This window comes from Camelus ferus, chromosome 13 (assembly GCF_009834535.1).
Source record: "Camelus ferus isolate YT-003-E chromosome 13, BCGSAC_Cfer_1.0, whole genome shotgun sequence".
NCBI lineage: Eukaryota > Metazoa > Chordata > Mammalia > Artiodactyla > Camelidae > Camelus > Camelus ferus.
This window is the reverse complement of record NC_045708.1, coordinates 22,718,775-22,736,398: the sequence shown is the minus strand read 5'-3', so window position 1 is coordinate 22,736,398 and position 17,624 is coordinate 22,718,775. Positions and strand designations below refer to the sequence as shown.

The window sequence follows — 17,624 nt, the reverse complement described above, 5'->3', positions numbered from 1 at the left end:
TCCCAAATCTCCCAGAAATTATTATATAAAAAGACTGAATCAGGGCTAGAGACTGAGGCCTTCACATTCTCATCATGTGCCCAAAGATCCAGCTTTTGCTCAGTCCTTACATGATCAAGTCTCTGGAGCACAGACACAACAGGGATACTATGCTAATAGAGGTAGAATACATTCAGAGTTATGTCATACAACTGCCAAAACAAAACATCTAGGAATATCACTAGAGAAGCATCAAATCAGTATCCAATCTTTTACTATCATATCCGATCAGTTAAAATTAATTCCTCTATTCTCATCGGAAGCATGGTAATGGGTCATGACTGTACAATTTTTTGCCGCTATAAATAATGCTGCAATGAATATCTTTGGTCACATATATAATAGGATATATGGAATAATGTGATTCCTAGAAGTGGAGTTGCTAAGTGGGTACAGACAGAATGCCTTCCCAAAGCATTGTATCAATTTATATCTTCACCAACACTAGATGACAGTGTCCTCTTCTTCCATCACTTCCATTAACTCTGGATATTATCTCTTTTAAATGCTTTCCCATCTACCCTTAGGGAGAAATATCAGGAAACTATCAATACTATTATTTAACATTGTCCTGAAAGTACTAGCCAATGGATTAGGCAAGATAATTGATACAAAGTATGAATACTGGAAAGGATGAAAGTTATTTTTATTGCAAATGATATTATATACCTTTAAATAGAAAGGTAAAATTAGAAAACTACTTTCTAAAGTAAAATTCTTGGGCTTTTGTCATGTTGGAGTATTTGGTACTAGACTTGGCCTTCTGCTATAAATAATCAGAAAACTAGACAAAATACATGAAAAAATTGTCTTCAGACAATGAAAACTGGAAAAGTGAGCCTGTGACCCCAGAAAAAGGGAATCAAATGAGGAAGCCTATTATCACTTTGGCTTTCTGCATTTTGATACAGGGAGAGGAATTCAAACTGGACTGAACAGTTTGTGTGTAAGAAGGCTGAGGTGCCGGGAAGTTGTAGGGCAAAGTACCAGAGGAGGCAACTACACAGACAATGAGATCAATAAATGTATACAGGAGTATTCTAGAGTCTGTGCTGAACACTAATGCACGCATGTGCAGGGAGAAACTACAACAGTTCAGGTAAAGAACAACTGGGGAACTATGAGCAGAAAAATTCCCAGAGCTCACACAGGGTTGAGAGACAATTAAGTTTTGACCAGCCAGAGTACAGATTCTTTACTGAACACCTAGGGTATTTAGTAGAGACCCCAGAAGAATAACACCTTAGTAGAAGGGCTAACCTAACTCAACAGTAAAGATCACTCTAAAAACTGCCCCAAAGCTCAAAAACAAGCTTCAAAATCATCAAACTGATCCATTTACAACTTAACTAACAAATAAACCAAAATTCAAAAGCTTTTAAAGAAAAACAACAAAATTCAAATACTCAAAAACATAATTGCAATGACCATCACTCAAACAAAAATCACTAGATATGTGAAAAAGCAAAAAAAAAAAAGTCACCGTAAAATCAGAAGAAAAATTAGTCAACAGAAACAGATCCAGAAGTGAAACAGATGCTAGATTTAGCAAACAAGGATGTAAAAAAGTTATTATACTTAATAAAATTTTATATTTAAAAATCTTGGGTTTAAATTTAATTTAAAATTTAAAGAAAAACATGAAAATACTGAGAGAAAGTGATGATATTAAAAAAATCAAAAATTGTCTAGAAATAAAATACAATATCTGAAATTTAAAATTCTTAGGTAGGCTTAATAGCAGATTATAAACTGCAGAAGAATAATCCATAAATGTAAAGAAATAGCAATGGAAATTATCTGAACTAAAGTTAAAAAAAAAAAACAAGCTGACAAAAAATAGTTTTAGTAACATGTTAAACAATATCAAACTGGTCTAATATATTTATAATTGATGTTCCTGAAAAGGAGGGGCAGAAAAAATATTTGAAGCCAAGAGGAGAAACAGAAATATACTGTTTTATACAAATCGCCAATAAGCACATGAAAAAATGCTCAATAGCACTAATTATCAGAGAAATGCAAATCAAAACTACAATGAGGTATCACCTCACACCAGTCAGAATAGCCATCAATAAAATGTCCATAAACAATAAATGTTAGAGATGGTGTGGAGAAAAGGGAGCCCTCCTACACTGCTGGTGGGAATGTAATTTAGTGCAGCCATTTTGGAAAACGGTATGGAGATGCCTCAAAAAACTAAAAATAGACTTATCACATGATCCAGCAATCCCACTCCTGGGCATCTGTCCAGAAAAAGCTCTAATTCAAAAAGATACACATGCCCCAATGTTCACAGCAGCACTATTTACAAAAGCCAAGACATGGAAGCAACTTAAATGTCCACCAACAGAAAGTTGCGGTATATTTATACAATGTAATACTACTCAGCCATAATAAAGAATGAAATAATGCCATCTGCCACAACATGGATGGACCTGGAGATCATCATTCTATGTGAAGTCAGCCAGAAAGAGAAAGAAAAATACCATATGATATCGCTTATATGTGGAATCTAAAAAAAGATACCAATGTACTTATTTACAAAACAGAAACAGACTTATAGACAGAGAACACACTTATGGTTACCAGGGGAGATAGTGGGTGGGTGGGAAGGAATAAATTGGGAGTTTGAGATTTGCACTTCTTGGGGAGTAGTAGAAATATTAGGTATCTTGATTGTGGTAGTGGATTCATAGGTGTATACATCTATCAAAATTCATCAAATTGTATATCTGAAATATGTGTAGTTTACAGTACAGAAATTATACCACAGTAAAACTGTTTAATAAAAAAATTAGAGCTTATTACAAACAGTAAGAATTCTTACAGAATTTTTTTTGTTTGTTTCAGATAGAGAGACAGATTAATACGCAGAATCCCAGGTATGTGTTTATCGGGTCATGATGTAAAATGTAATATTTCATACTGCAGGTTTTGGTTAAGAAAAAGAGAGCGAGAGAGAGAGAGAAATACTGAGTTAAGCTGTTCAATAACAGAATTTGCCCCCTTGCAAAGTAATGAGTTCTGTGTTGCTACTGAGGTGGAGGCAGAATGTCATTATCTAGGGTGAATATACTTGGGGAATGTAGATGATTTCAAGAATTTATATTTTTCTTTATATTTGTTTACATTTCTAAAATGATTGTACATTTCTTTTAAAGTGATTTAAAATAGTTTAAAATATATATGAAACGTATTTTACAATAGAAATTAGAAATCTAAAATGGAAATGAGATGGTTTCTGTAGGTTTATATCTAGCACCATTTATCCTGGAATCCAAGGCAAAAACAAAACAAACAAACAAAAAAAGAGAAGCACAAACAATTTACATAGTGTTCACATCATTTCCCCAGTAGAAATGAGCATTCTTCTGGCACTAACTTCTATGAGGAATTTGTATGTGAATTCTTACATGAGGACATTAAATGTCATCACAAAGAATATCTGGATTAATCAATCAACTTCCTAATTGGTCTCCTTGTCTTTTATCTTTCTCCCCTCAATCCATCCTGAAGTATGTTATCTTTCTAGATTCTCCTGTTTAAAAATTCTTTAGTAGTTCCCTCTTGCCTACTAGATAAAGTCTATATTTCTGTGAATGGATTTAATACCCTTTGGGACCCAGCTTCTGCCAATCTCTGCATGCTCACCCCTGCCACCTACCTCATCTCCCATTCTTAAGCTATATGCCATTCCCAGGCACATTAGACCCTTCATGCCGCCAACCGTTTGTACATATTGTTCCCGTGCTACGATAAAACCACCCATTTCAATCTCAGAAACTCTTACCCCTCCTTTAGAGTCGGCTCAAACAGAGCCTCCCTTGGTAAGCTTTCCTTGACTTCCCTGGGCTCATGTTAATTGCTATTTTCTCCATGCCCCACTGTACGTTATACAAGTCTATCATGGCAATTGCTGGAATGCATTTTATTTGCCTGTTTGGATGTGTGTTTCCCTGCTACACTGTAATATCCATTTGAGCAGAGACCACATCTATGTGTATGCCCAGCCTTAGTTTAATGTTTGGGATGTGGGAGACATTCAACAAATATCTTCACTGGTGTCCTTACTGAACTAACAAAGGTTCCTCTAAAGTCAAGGACATGCTATAATTAATTCAATGAAAACATTTCAAAGGCAAACTAAGCTAATGTGCTTTGAGCACATTGTTCTTTGGAATGTTATCTTGACACGGGGTTCAAGCTGATTAGCTATCACACTTTTTTGTGTCCCCATTGTGTACTACATATAACTTTACTGTGACGCCTATCACACTAATTTTTGTGTCTATCTTTTCCTGTAAACTTTTTGAAGGCAGGTAATGTCATACTCATTTTCTTTTTTTAATTTCCATTTTACGGCACAGAGTTAAATGTTTGTTGGTGATATAAAATATATCCATTTCAGCTGGAAATTTAGCATCCTAATAGAAGTATCCCAGTAAAGTCAGCAAAAGAACAAGGATGTCCACTGTCACCACTACATATTATTTAACACTCTTCTGGAGACATTAGCCAATGCAATTAGACTCGAGAAAGAAACTAGAGAAAGGACCACTGGAAAGTAGGAGGTAAAATTATCATTATTTGCCAATAATATGATTGTATACTTGGAAAATGCAAGAGAATCAACTGTAAAGTTACCACAAACACTCAAATAAATTACATCTGTGTCTAAAGGCTGGCATTTTGGACTCTACTGACAAAAGGCCAAAGTACCTTGTCGCTACACCCGCAAACTACAAAAGAAGCTAACAGGAAATGAATGTTCTTCTGAATGTTGGAACTGCAAATAAAACGACATCTTAAGAACCTCAAAAAAAAATTACCACAAGCAAAAAGTATTCATAGGGGAAAGGAAGCTATAAAATTAATATTAGAAATCAATTAACTTTTATATATAGCAAAAAACGCCCACACTAGGTTAGAGATATAATGAAATAAGACTCCCATTTACAATAGCATCAAAAATACAAAATACCTAGGAATAAATTTAACAAGAAATGCACAAGACTCAAGAATAAAACTAAGGGACACAAGAGAAGACTATGGAAAATCAAACCCTCTGTAAATAGGAAGATTCAATCCTAGTATATCACCCTTGAGGGATGGGTTAGGTTTGGACAGATATGGAGGGAGGGCAAGGATGAGAGCAAGGAAAATGAATCAAAATCAACTGAGTATTTTCATTAAAAAAAAGAAAAAAGAAAAAAAGAAAGAAAATAGGAAGATTCAACATATTAAGATGCCAGTTTTTCCTAGTTATTTTATAATATAACATGATCATAATAGAAATACTAACAGGTTATTTTAAGATCAATACAAGTTGATGCTAAAGTTTTATGGAATAAATATGCAAGAATAGCCAGTTAAATTTGGAAAAAGGAGAACAAAGGAATTAGCATCAACAGATACACAATTATATTATATACTCCATCAGTAATTAAAACTGTGATGCTGGTGACAAAGAGAAGGACAGACCAGTGGCGTATATAAGGAAATCCAGAAATGTACCCCAATGTATGTGGGAATTTAATGTATGATGAACCAGTGATGAAAAGATGAGCAATTTACTAAATGGCATTGGGACAATTTCTAGTCTTCTGGAAAAAAAAATTTAACTGGCTTTACACTTCCCACCTTATATCAGGATAAATTCTATATGGATCAAAGACTTAAGTATGAAAACAAGGTCATAAAAGTGCTAAGAGAAAATATGGAAGACTTCATAAACCCAGAGTGGGAAAGGCCTTTATAACCATGACTCTAAATACAAAAGCCATAAAATACAAAACTGATACATTTGATTACATAAAGATAAAACAAAATTCTGTATGGCAAAAAAAAAACACCACAAAACACAGGCAAAAGACAACATGGCAAAAACATCTATTAGAGAAAAGGGCAATCTCTACAATATACACAAGGCTTCTAAGAAATTGGCAAGAAAAAGAAAAATAATCTGACAAAATGAGACAAAGGACACTTCACAGAAAAATACAAATGTCCCTTATCACATGAAAGGATGTTCAACCTTAGCCGTAAAAATATAAATGCAAATTAAAACTACACTGTTGTTTCATTTTTCTCCTCTCAAATGAGCAAAAAATCCAAAAATTTGATAACATTGATAAGACTGTGGGAAAGCAGGCACTTTCAGTCTTTACTGGTAGGAATATAAATTGGTATGACCCCATGGAGGGCAATTTGCAATAACTCTCAAAATTACGAATGCATATATTCTCTGATCAGGCAATTTCTGGGAATTTATCTCACAGGTATACTGGTACCTGATCAAAGTGACACATGTGCATAGCTATTCACTGCAGCACTGTTTATGATAGCAAAAGATTAGAAAAATGTCCAACAGTAGGGGAGGACAGTCATATGGAAAGATGGCTATGATACATATATGGTAACTATGACACATATAGTTAAGTTTTGAAAAAGCAAGAAAGAGTGTGTGTGTGTGTGTGTGTGTGTGTGTGTGTGTGTGTGTGTATGGGAAAAAATAAGCAGAAACTCTGGAAGGATTAACAAGAAACCCAGAATAGTTGCCAATTGAAAGTGAGATATAAAAAAAAAAAAAATGTGAGGTGGGACCTGGGAGACAGAAGGCAAAGATGGAAGGGAGACTTTATACAGTAAACTTGTTTAATATTTTGAGTTTTGAATCATACGAATATACTCAAAAATAAACATTTCAAACTGTGTCAAATGAGTGGGTGAAATACTATCAGTCTCACTCACGTTTAGCTAGATCTAGGTTGTAATTCAAGATTAAGATATCTCAGGAGCTCTCAGAGTAATGATACTCTGTGTCTACTTAAATCAAGATTCATGTGCTCCATGAACAAGTGACAAGATGGCATTGTATTATGAAAAGTCATGAGGTTGTATTTCTTGGGAGAAAGAGAGAAAGAGAGGAAGAGGGGGAGAGAGAGAAAGACAGAACAAACCAAGCTACTTCCAGATGAACAAACAGCTGCACTATTGCAACTGTCAGTCTGGTTACCTGCCTGAACACAGTGATGATGGCAGGAATGGAAGATGGAAAATACACAGAAGACTTGAATAGGAAATAAATCCGTGGGTCTTGATGGCTGATTGAAAAATCCTACTACATATGTTCAGAAAGTCCCACTGAAGTCACCCAGATCTTTCACAACTCCTATTCAATTTGCATAATTGTACCAAAGTGTACCACAATTTGTAATTGGCTGTGGAAGGCTAGAGAGACAAAAAGAGAACACAGTGATTTTTAAAGCCTAGGTGTTTTGTAGTATCACTAACAAAAGTTAGGAAGCCAGGAGGAAGAAAGCCAGGTTTAGAGCAAAAGCAATGACTTAGGTCTGAAGTACATCACGTTTGATGTGAGTCGGAAAATCAGGTTGCTGTGGTCAGACGGCCACTGCACGTGCTAGTCTGAAGTTCAGAGGAGGGGAGGGACGTGTCCCCAACTGTGGAGCACAGTGGGGAAGAGAAGCCAGTGTTATCAAGAATCACAGGGAGACTCAGAAGAGAACGTGTACACCAAGGGTGAGGAGCTTCAAGAAGCAGTGAAGAGGTCAACATGGTGAAAAATGAAAGGGCCACAGGCAATAATAATAGTAGCAATATGCATTGTCTCCTTAATCCCGACACACGATAACCTATCAGACAGATGGTATTATTAGCCCCATTTACAGAAAAGGGTATTAACCCAGACAGTGACTCCAAAGCTCCAAGATGTAACTGATGGGCTAAACTCCTTCATCACCGTCTTGGGGAGAGCTGGAAGATCACAGTTCTGACACTAGTTCTACCAATAAATCAGCTACACGTCCCTGGACTAGTAACTTGACCTTTCTAGGCTCCATTTCCTTCTCTGTAAAGTGAGAAGATTGGTCTAGAAAATCTCCAGCTCTTATGTAATCTGAGTCTTTGATTAAGGCAGAATAGAAATGTTACATACACAAGAGAGGCAAAGAATTAAAAATTTAGCCATAAGTGAACAGGGAGATCTAGCCAAGAAAATCAGAATACTGAATGTTTTATGTAGTGAATTTTCAAGCAATAAACCCATACTCTGAAAAATAAAATCTGTAATTGCAAAACTCTACTTTTTATTTATATATTTAAGTTAGGTGTAGTATCAAAAAGTAAAATTTTTCATACCTGGAAATTTACAAATGCTGCTCTTGAAACCCTGCTAAGTTGATTGAATGGAATAAAAAAGTGAAGATTCCAAGTCAAACACAGTCTATGTGTGAAGGATTGTCCTGTAGAGAGAGAAAGTAGCTATTTATAATGAATTTTTGTTATAAGAGACAGACACATCTGCTAAGGTACATAATAAATATTTAAATAAATTATATGGGAGAATTTATCAGGTATCACTTTTTAGCATATAGAAATAGATAATCTGGCATAGAATATTAGTTAATGGAATTTATCTATCTATTTATAATCTGAACCTTAATATTAAAATCTGCAATAAGAGATTTCCAAAATTAAAATACATTATGGCAAATTGAAAGCAAACATACTTTCTAACTTTGAGAATAAAATAAACTTCTTAAGACAACAGCTATTCAAAGGCAAGCCAACAAATGAAATACCAAGACAGCAACATATGTTCTATTACCCTTTTCCTGCAAATGGCATCAATATGATTTGCAAAAAAACCAAACAGAATAGCTTTAAAGATTCAACTTGTAAAATTAAACATTTCTTAGAACCTGTATGGTTAAGAGGAAAGTGGGAAAGAAAAATTCTACTACATATGTTCAGAAAGCCCCACTGCAGTCACCAAGATCTTTTATTCAGTTTGCCAGATTGTACCAGAATGTACCACAATTTGCAACAGCAGCTTAACAACTCTTGTATTAAAAATGTTTCAGTTTCTACTATATTCCAAACCTTTTTCATTACTAAAAAAAAAAAAAAAAAAAATCTGTTCAACTCTTTTGTTCATTGACCACAAAGTTGTTAATGTAGAGAGTGTTAAGGCTTTATGTCCATAGACAGTGGAAAAATGAATTTAATGCTTTTAAAAATCAATCGATTCAGCTAAGAATTCCCGCTGAAATAATTTTGACTAAATTAATGAAATCACTTTTTAAAATAATAAGAGTTTTTTTCCAATTATGAAAGTATAAAGAAGAAAAAAACTTTTAAATGAGTGCCCTGAAAACACAGCCAGAGAAGAAAGAACTGCTCAAATATACTTTAGTTAGTAAAACAAATGCATCAACTACCCACTCATGAGGAGGTCTGAATTCTGGCAACTTAAATCATTCAAAACACTGCTGACCTAGAAGCTTACAAAAAAAAAAATTTTCAGCAGCCACCAAAAGAGAAAATAGCCAAGATGATCTGAGTATTCCATAAAGTGTAATGTGATTTCCTCTTATGACTGGCAAAGTTTATTGGAAAAAAAAAAAAAAAAGTCCCACATCTCTACAGCTGGGAAGAATGGGATTTTTAAAAACTTAAAGGGATAAAGAGCCAGCTGAGAGCAAAAGGTGATGGAGCTGGGAAGAAGCAAACCTCTGAGAGTGGGTTATCAACACTACTTACGTGTTACATTTAAAGTACAGTAAAGAATAGAACTGGCTATGAAAAGGATTTTAAGAAACATCCAAAATTAAAACAGCAGTATCTAATTTAAGGGTAAACTAGGACTTTGTAGTTGGGGGAACAAAATAAACAACTTTTGAGAGCAACTTCTTGCGACCCTAAAAGCTCACCTATCCCTAGTCTCAGTGAGCTCGGAGGGCACTCAGCAAAGGGTTTTTACTTTGATAGCTTTAACTTCACTATTTCAACAGTGCTACTGATGAGCACTTACTAGTATTGTCTAGCGTACTCGATCTGTACAGTGGCAAGCAAAAGTTAATTCTGTGGCTTTTTAAGAGAACTGACTTCTGAACATAGAGTGTGCCTGAAACAGTTTACACATACTGATGAAATGTCATTTTTAGGGATAACCACCAAGTTCTACCCTAGCAGAAATTAGTTAAGAGGAGATTTGTGTATTAAACCCCAGCATCCTTTCTATCTATCTATCTACTTCCTTCTGGAAAATTAAAAAGTCCATTTCCCAGACTCCTTTACAGTTAAGTTTCCCCATGTGAAACGGGGTCCATCCATCAGATGTTGTGCTGTGAGATTTGGAAGGAAGAAATGAGGCAGGAGCCATTTTTCTGCTGTTTTGGCTGTTAATGCTGGCAAGCACATTTATGGAAACATTGGGTTTTTCTGCAGCATTCCAGTCTCCAGAGCCTCATGGCTGTCGAGAGACAAGTTTGGTGGAGGCATTCATCGCTAGTTGGTGGGTGTTGAGGGGCAGTTTCCGAATAGCAATTTTTTGACCCTTGAATTGCAGTGAGCAACGTCATTCGGCACTTAGAAGTGCCATTGGTGGCCTCCTGACTCCCTTCCCTGGAGGGCCTGTTTGGCAGTCTGGTCCTGGGAATAATTTCTGAAGGCCCAACCTGGAGCCCACTCCTCCTAGCCCTTCCAATGATTTTGTAAGCATTCAGTTCCCTTTAGAAAAGGAATTAAAATGCTGGAGTGGTTTTTCTTTCCTGCAACTGGGCCCAGATGACATGTTAGCACATCAGTTGCCTCAAAATGTAAGCAGAAGTGTGAATAGTCTGTCTGTGAGCAGTAGTACTGGGCAGTGCTTGAGGGTACAGGCTCTAGAATCAGATTGCCTCAGTGCAAATTCTGGCTCTGCCACCCATTAACTGGATAACACAGGAAGTTACCCTCCCTGTGCTTCAGTTTCTTCATATGTAAAATAGGACTAGTAATAATATCTATATCTTCTAGAGTTATGGGACAGAGTAAATGAAAAGATAATCTAAGTAAAGTGCTGACAACAGTGGCTGGCTTATAATAAGCCCTCAAGCTTATTTTATTTAGCTATTATAATAATAATAATAGGAATCACTATTATTAATTATGCAGACCACTTTAAAACACATGCTTTAACTGAGTAGAAAATATAAACATTTTAGAATTTTATTACCACACATTTTCTTGTGTGGCCTAAAGAATGCCAACTTAAACAAAAGTAGACACAAAAAATTTGACTAGTTCCATCATATCTGTGTACCCAGAGAAAGTGATCATTTCAAAACTACAGTGTACCTGAGGATAGCAAACCTCCACTCTAAGGTCAACTAATTAGTTAGTCTAACTAGTTATTGTAGACCTCACCCTAAGGAAGAGTTATTCTTTAGAAACAATTTTTGCCATTTTCCATTTCAAATGTTACCTCATTAATTATGCTCTATGAACCAAGGTGTTTGTTGTTTTTGTTTTTAGTGCTCACAGATTTCATTACAGCGACAGTGGTGGCAGTGGCAGCCTCAGCCCAGCCCACCCTCACCCACTATTTCTGGCCCAGAAGAGGGACAAGGGGAGGCTCATGGCCCAGCAGAACTGATGGGGGTAGTGTGGGGGAACCAGGACAGGGATCCAGGGACATAAACTCTGTACAGATACTAAGGGCTACTGCCCCAAGGCCCTACTGTGCCAGGGTACCAGGTGAGGCAGGGTGACTGACCCACACACTCACAAGGTGTTTGTTATTTAGATTTTGTTTCAGCTTCAATAAGATGTAACTGACAAAATTATAAGTTATTTAAAGTATACATCAGTGATATACATATACGTGGTGAAAGGATTCCGCCCATAATTAATACATCCGCCACCTCACATATTTTTATATATATATATTTTTTTTTGGTGAGAACATTTAAGTTCTACTCCCATAGCAAATTTCAATTATACAGTACAGTGTTATTAACCATAGCCACATGTTAGACATTAGATCCTCAGACCCCAATCATCTGACAGCTGAAAGTTTGTGCCTTTTTACTAACCTTTCCCTATTTCCCCCACCCCAAGTCTTCAACAAGTACTTTCTACTCAGTTTCTATGAATTTGACTTTTTTTATTCTACATATAAGTGATAACATGCAGAATTTGCCTTTCTCTGTCTGACTAATATTCCTCTCTGCATAATGCACTCAAGTTCCATCCATGTTGTCACAAATGACAGGTTTTTTTTTTTCCTCAGGGCTGAATATTATTTTGTTATATATATGAACCACATCTTCTTTATCTATTCATCCATTAAAAGACACTTAGGTTGTTTTGTTATTCAGCTTTTTAAAATGTTATCACAGAGGTGATTTCATGAAAATAGGATCGTACTTGACAAGACTTCCAATCTGAAAGTTTAAAATTTTAGTGTTTAGGCTTAGAATACTATTCTAATGTACACATTATGAAGGTCTTAGGTAAAATTATGGTCTGGTTTGGTTTGCTGAAGTGTCTTCTGATGATGAAAAATACATTGCAGATTTTGGAATAAAGCTTCCCCCAAATATTCTGAAATTGTAAGAACCTTATATTACGCCTTATCCAACAATGGCAGTGAGATAGAGAGACCAAAGGTATTCGTTATACCCTCGATGGTTCAGATGTTGCTGAAAGTCCAGGACTCAAAGCAGTGGAGATTTTCTGAAGGGTTAGAAAAGCAATTGAAAGAAAGCTACTTCATCTTTTGATTCAGTAATTACTTTTACATTGTTCTGAATTGCATAAGCTATACATGTTTTCCTACTTTTTAAGAAAAAAACCTTTTGGCGGGTCCTCTGTGGGCCTCTCATAGTACCCATGCCAGAGAAAGTTGCAGCCTTGAACCACTGCCCAGCCCTCTCACCTGTGTGGGCTGTGAGCACTGAAGAGGGTTATACAGTGTAAAACAAGAAAAAAAAAAAACTCTTTTTTTCTATTTTCATGAGAAGGTCAGATATTCAAACTGAAATGTGAAATGTATTCATTCAATACATATTTGAGCACCTACTCTCTGCCGGACTTATCCCTGGCCCTGAGAATACAAAGATGATGCCATGTCAAAGATGAGTGCTCTAGAACACCTCAGTGTCTGTCAGCAGAGAGAGAATCTCAGAAAGAGAAAGAAAGAAAATACTCCTAGGAGAAAAGAAAGAACTCCAAGGATTTTGCTTGGGAGTGTTCAGAAAAGTTTTCAAAAGGCTTAACAGTCAAGTCTTGAAGGATGAGTAAAAGTTCATACATGAAAAAGAGAACAATAGGCATTCTAGACAGAAGCACCAAGGGCAAAGACACAGACAGGTATTGAAGAGCACAACCTCTTCAAAAGAGGCTGGAGACTTAGGGTCTGTGGAGGGATAGTGGAAAATTAAAAGAGAGAAAAATATGTAGGTGCCAGATCCTGAAGTCCCTCCAATTTGTAGGTTTGGGGCACTTCTGAAGGATTTTAAGGAGAGTTACATAGTTATATGTCCACTAATGACTAGCAATGTGACTTAGTCAAGTTACTTAACTCTAAGCATCAGTTTCCTTTTTATAAAATGGGGACATTGACTGTTAAAAGGCTCTCAGGAAGTCTGTTAAGAGGATTAAATAACAGCTAAGACAAATAAGATTAATAGCAATAAGAAATAAATTAAGACAAGTAGCAATAAGCACATGAAGATATGTTTAACATCTTTAGTCATTAGGGAAATGCAAATCAAAATCACAATGAAATATCACTTCACACCTACTTAGGATGACTACAATAAACACACACATACACACACGAAAATAACAAGCGTGGAGAATCAGAACCTTCATGTACTGCTGACGGGAATGCAAAACGGTGCCCTTATTTTCGAAAACAGTCTGGTAGTTCCTTAAATGATTAAATGTAGAGAACTCTGCAATTCCACTCCTAGGTATACGTCCAAGAGAAATGAAAACATATGTCCCCACAGAAACTTGGATACAAATGTTTATAGCAGCATTCTTCATAATAGCTAAAGGGTAGAAACAACCCAGATGTCCATCAGCACTTGGGAAAGTGGATAAACAAAATGTGGTGTATCCATACAATGGAATGTTATTTAGTCACAAAAAGGAAAGAAGAACTGATTACCCGGACAACACGGATGAACCTTAAAAACGTCAAGCTCAGTGAAAGCAGCCAGTGATGAAAGACCATCTATTTTATGGTTTCATTTATATGAAATGTCCAGACTGGGCAGATGATGGAGACAGAGGTAGATTAGTGGTTGTCAGGGGCTAGGGAGATGCAGGAATAGGGAGTGACTATTAATGGGTATGGGGTTTCTTTACACAGTGGTGAAAATGTTCTGGAATTAGAGAGTGGCGATGGTTGCTCAACTTTGTGAATACACTAAAAAACACTGAATTGCACACTTTAAAAGGGTGAATTTTATGGTATATGAGCTATATCTCAATAAAAATAAATGGCTAATATTTGAATGTTTACTAGGCACTGTACTAAGCACTTTACACTACATTATCTTATTTCAGTCTTCACGATAGCTTTATGAGGTAAGTGTTTCTATGATTCACATCAACTAGATCAAGAAATGGGAGCACAGAGAAATTAAAAGAAAATCTTCTCCCAGATTCCACAAGGAGCAAGTGAACAGAGATTGGAATTCAGGCTGACTGACCCCAAATTGGCACTCTTAAGTCGTGCACACTTCTTCTGACCATCATGTATGCAAAATGCCTAGCACAATGCCTAGCATGCGGCCAGAGCTCAATAAATATTAGGTATTATTGTTATGATGATCCAATCTGTATGCCCAGAAGAAAACCTGAGGCAGCATGGAAGAAGAGAAACAGTGGGAGAGGCAGGGCCAGGGAGACCAATTTAAAAGGCTTAATGTAGTTGTCAAGGCAAGAAATGGGGAGGAATTTAACTAAGAAGGCAGTGGAGACAGAATGAATAACAGAAGTGATAACAGGAATTTTTCCAAGAAAATAGGACTTGTCCTATAAATTGGGATCAGTTACAACTTGATCATATTTACATCTACATTGACATAACCTGCATTCATATTGTACTCTTGAGTCTTCAGGAAAGGTTTAAGTCTTCCCAAAATGTGTGCTTAAGTCATGACAATGGGCAATATGTTTTAGATTTTCTTTTCAGTAGATTGACCTCATAAGTTGCAACAGCAGATTATACTTATAAATTCATGTAGACAGTCAAAATTCAATTTGAAATATTTTAAAAATCTGTAAGAGTTAAATTATCTATAATGATCCTAAGAATATTAAAGAAATCAAGATTCCCAACAAGTTCAAAGATATTTAAATGTGGATGGAAAAGACAATTACATATTGTAGGAACCATTAATTTCAAGGGTCTTTAGAATTGGAGGAAAAGACATATATTGCCACAAGTAGACTAAAGATTTAGGTAACAAGTGTAACTCAAATTAAGGTTGTAGGTTAGAAGACCATCTTTTTAAGATATATGGTCATTAATCTAGAATTTAGTGTGTCCTATCAGGGTGACCGATACAAATTTCATTAGCCTCCTTAGCAAAAATCCCTGGGCCATAAGGAACTTCAGCAAACTGGCATGGTAACTGTTTTCTTTGGTGGATAATCTTTTAACCCTGTAAAGGTTTAGAATTAAGTATAAAAACATTTCCGAGAATCAAAATCACAGTTGAGAAAGTCTCAGTGAGAAATGGCATTTAAAGTAAAGTCCAAAGAGGGAAAAGAGAGAGTCGTGTGGGCATCATTAGGAAGGGTGTTCCAGGCAGCTGGAACAGCAAGTGCAAAGGCTCTGAGATGAAATAGGCAAGGAGGATTGGGCAACATTAAGGATGGCTGGAGAGAGCAATGAGAGATGGAGTCAGAAAGGAAGGGCAAATTGTGAGGTAGGTAGGACACCATGGGACCAATTCCTGTAGGGCTCTGTAGACTACTTAGGGGACTTTGGCTTTTGGTCTGAGTATGATGGGGAGCCACTGACCAATTCTGAGCAAAGAAGTGACAAAAACTTCCCTCAAGGGGATCAAAAAACTTGCACTAAATCCTTTAAATATTATAAATATATAAACAAATGTTAAAAACGTAATAAATATTATAAACAAATAGCACAGGATGACTAGTACACTATCTTACAAAGCTTTTGCTGGGCTCCAATCATTATCAACAGCAGAACTAGTGACTTCAAAGCCATGAGATAAGGTCTGGCAGAGTGCCCTCTTTCCCGAGGGGCTGGAAATTTACGCGACCTAGAAGTTTAGATATTCATGATGCCTCCTACTGACATTCTATAGTCTAACCCAAACGTGCCCATTTGGTAAAGGGTGGCAGGTTAGATTCTCACTTCCCATTTACCCCTTGTGTGGCCAGTGGGGCTCTGAGGAGTAAAGACATCTGAGCTCTGGTTATGGGTGAAGGGCTCCTGCTCCAGGGATCCCGCAAACCCAACCATATCTGAGGCTTGGGGATGACTAGAGTACAGAGTAAGTTTGAGCCTTGGTTCTTCTATTGGGGATTTTAGACTTGTTTCTGATAAAGATCAGTTAAGGTTTTTTGAGCAGGGGCGCGATATGACTTGCTTTCTGGAAGACTCTGGAGGTGACTTTAGGAGGAAATGAAGAGCAAGAACAGGAGTCAAGGGCGTTGGAAGGCTGCCACAGTCCACCTTCTGGCTTAACGCTTAAACGCTTAATGCGTTTCCTCATCTGAAAAGTGGAATAACCACTAGCCTGACTGGGTGGTTGTTTTATGTGAAATTAAGTGTAATAATTCATATAGGCAAATGCACTCCATTTACTAAAGTTCTGCAAATACAACCGTTTATTAATAGAAGTAATACTGATGTATATAGTTTAAAAGCCCAATAGGTGAGAATCTACCGCTTCCGAACAAGTCTTGGACTAAAACTAACACAATGTTATATATGTCTATTATATCTCAATTTAAAAGGAAAAAAAAAAAAACCACGCCTTTGAAAGATGTGGAGCCTGGCTACTGGCACAATCAGCAATAAATAAGCGCATTTGAAAGGGAAGGGGCGAAACGGCTAATTAACTTATAAAAGACGCCGTCTGCATAGGTAGAACGTGCGTATGTGTGGGTCCGTCATAAAACAATAAGTATAACTCAATTATTTGTTAGGTAGAGTAAGTCTGCCTCCGGTTCTAAGCCCGGATCTGTCGCATCACGACATAAAACCAAAGAATGGAGGATGTACGGAGAAACTCGGACTACTGCCCAGGCAGCCACCATCCCGATGAAGTGCCCGGAGCCGCGGAGGAGAAGCCCTGGACCTCGGCCGCCCCATTCGGCGGGCCGCCCATCACTCGCCAAGCAGCCGGAGCCCAGCCAGCCGCCGACCCTCCGGGAGTCCGCGGCGCCCGACGGCTCCAGACACGCCCGGCACCGTCCCCGCGCCGCCTTCCCGCCGCCGCCGCCAGGAGGCTCCGCGCGCCTTTCCGCCTTTCCCCGCGCCGCGGCCGGGTCGGGCCCCGCGGGCGCGGGGCTCGGAGCGGGCAGCTGGGCGGGCGAGGGCGGCGACGGCGCGGCCATTGTCCCGCAGCCCCTCCCGGGCGCGCAGGCGGGGCGGGCCGGGCGGCCGGGCGGGCGCGGGAGGGGTGGCCGCGCAGTCTGGGAGCCGGTGCGCCCCGCCGCCGGCCGCCGCCCGGAGGCCGCGTCCTCGGCGCTGGCCGCCCGCGCCTCCTTTGTGACCGTCTCCAGCCCCTCGGAGCCGGCGCGCC

General features: G+C 37.8%; 1 protein-coding gene across 1 annotated transcript in view; it reads right to left on the bottom strand.

Annotated features, from left to right (window-relative positions):
* ZBTB8A (zinc finger and BTB domain containing 8A) overlaps window positions 1–17,624 on the bottom strand; it is a 53,863-nt gene that overhangs the window by 35,255 nt on the left and 984 nt on the right. Inside the window, exon 2 of the mRNA XM_006176209.3 lies at window positions 8,200–8,303. The gene's annotated coding sequence lies outside the window, so the exon portion shown is untranslated. The remainder of the gene's footprint in view (window positions 1–8,199; window positions 8,304–17,624) is intronic.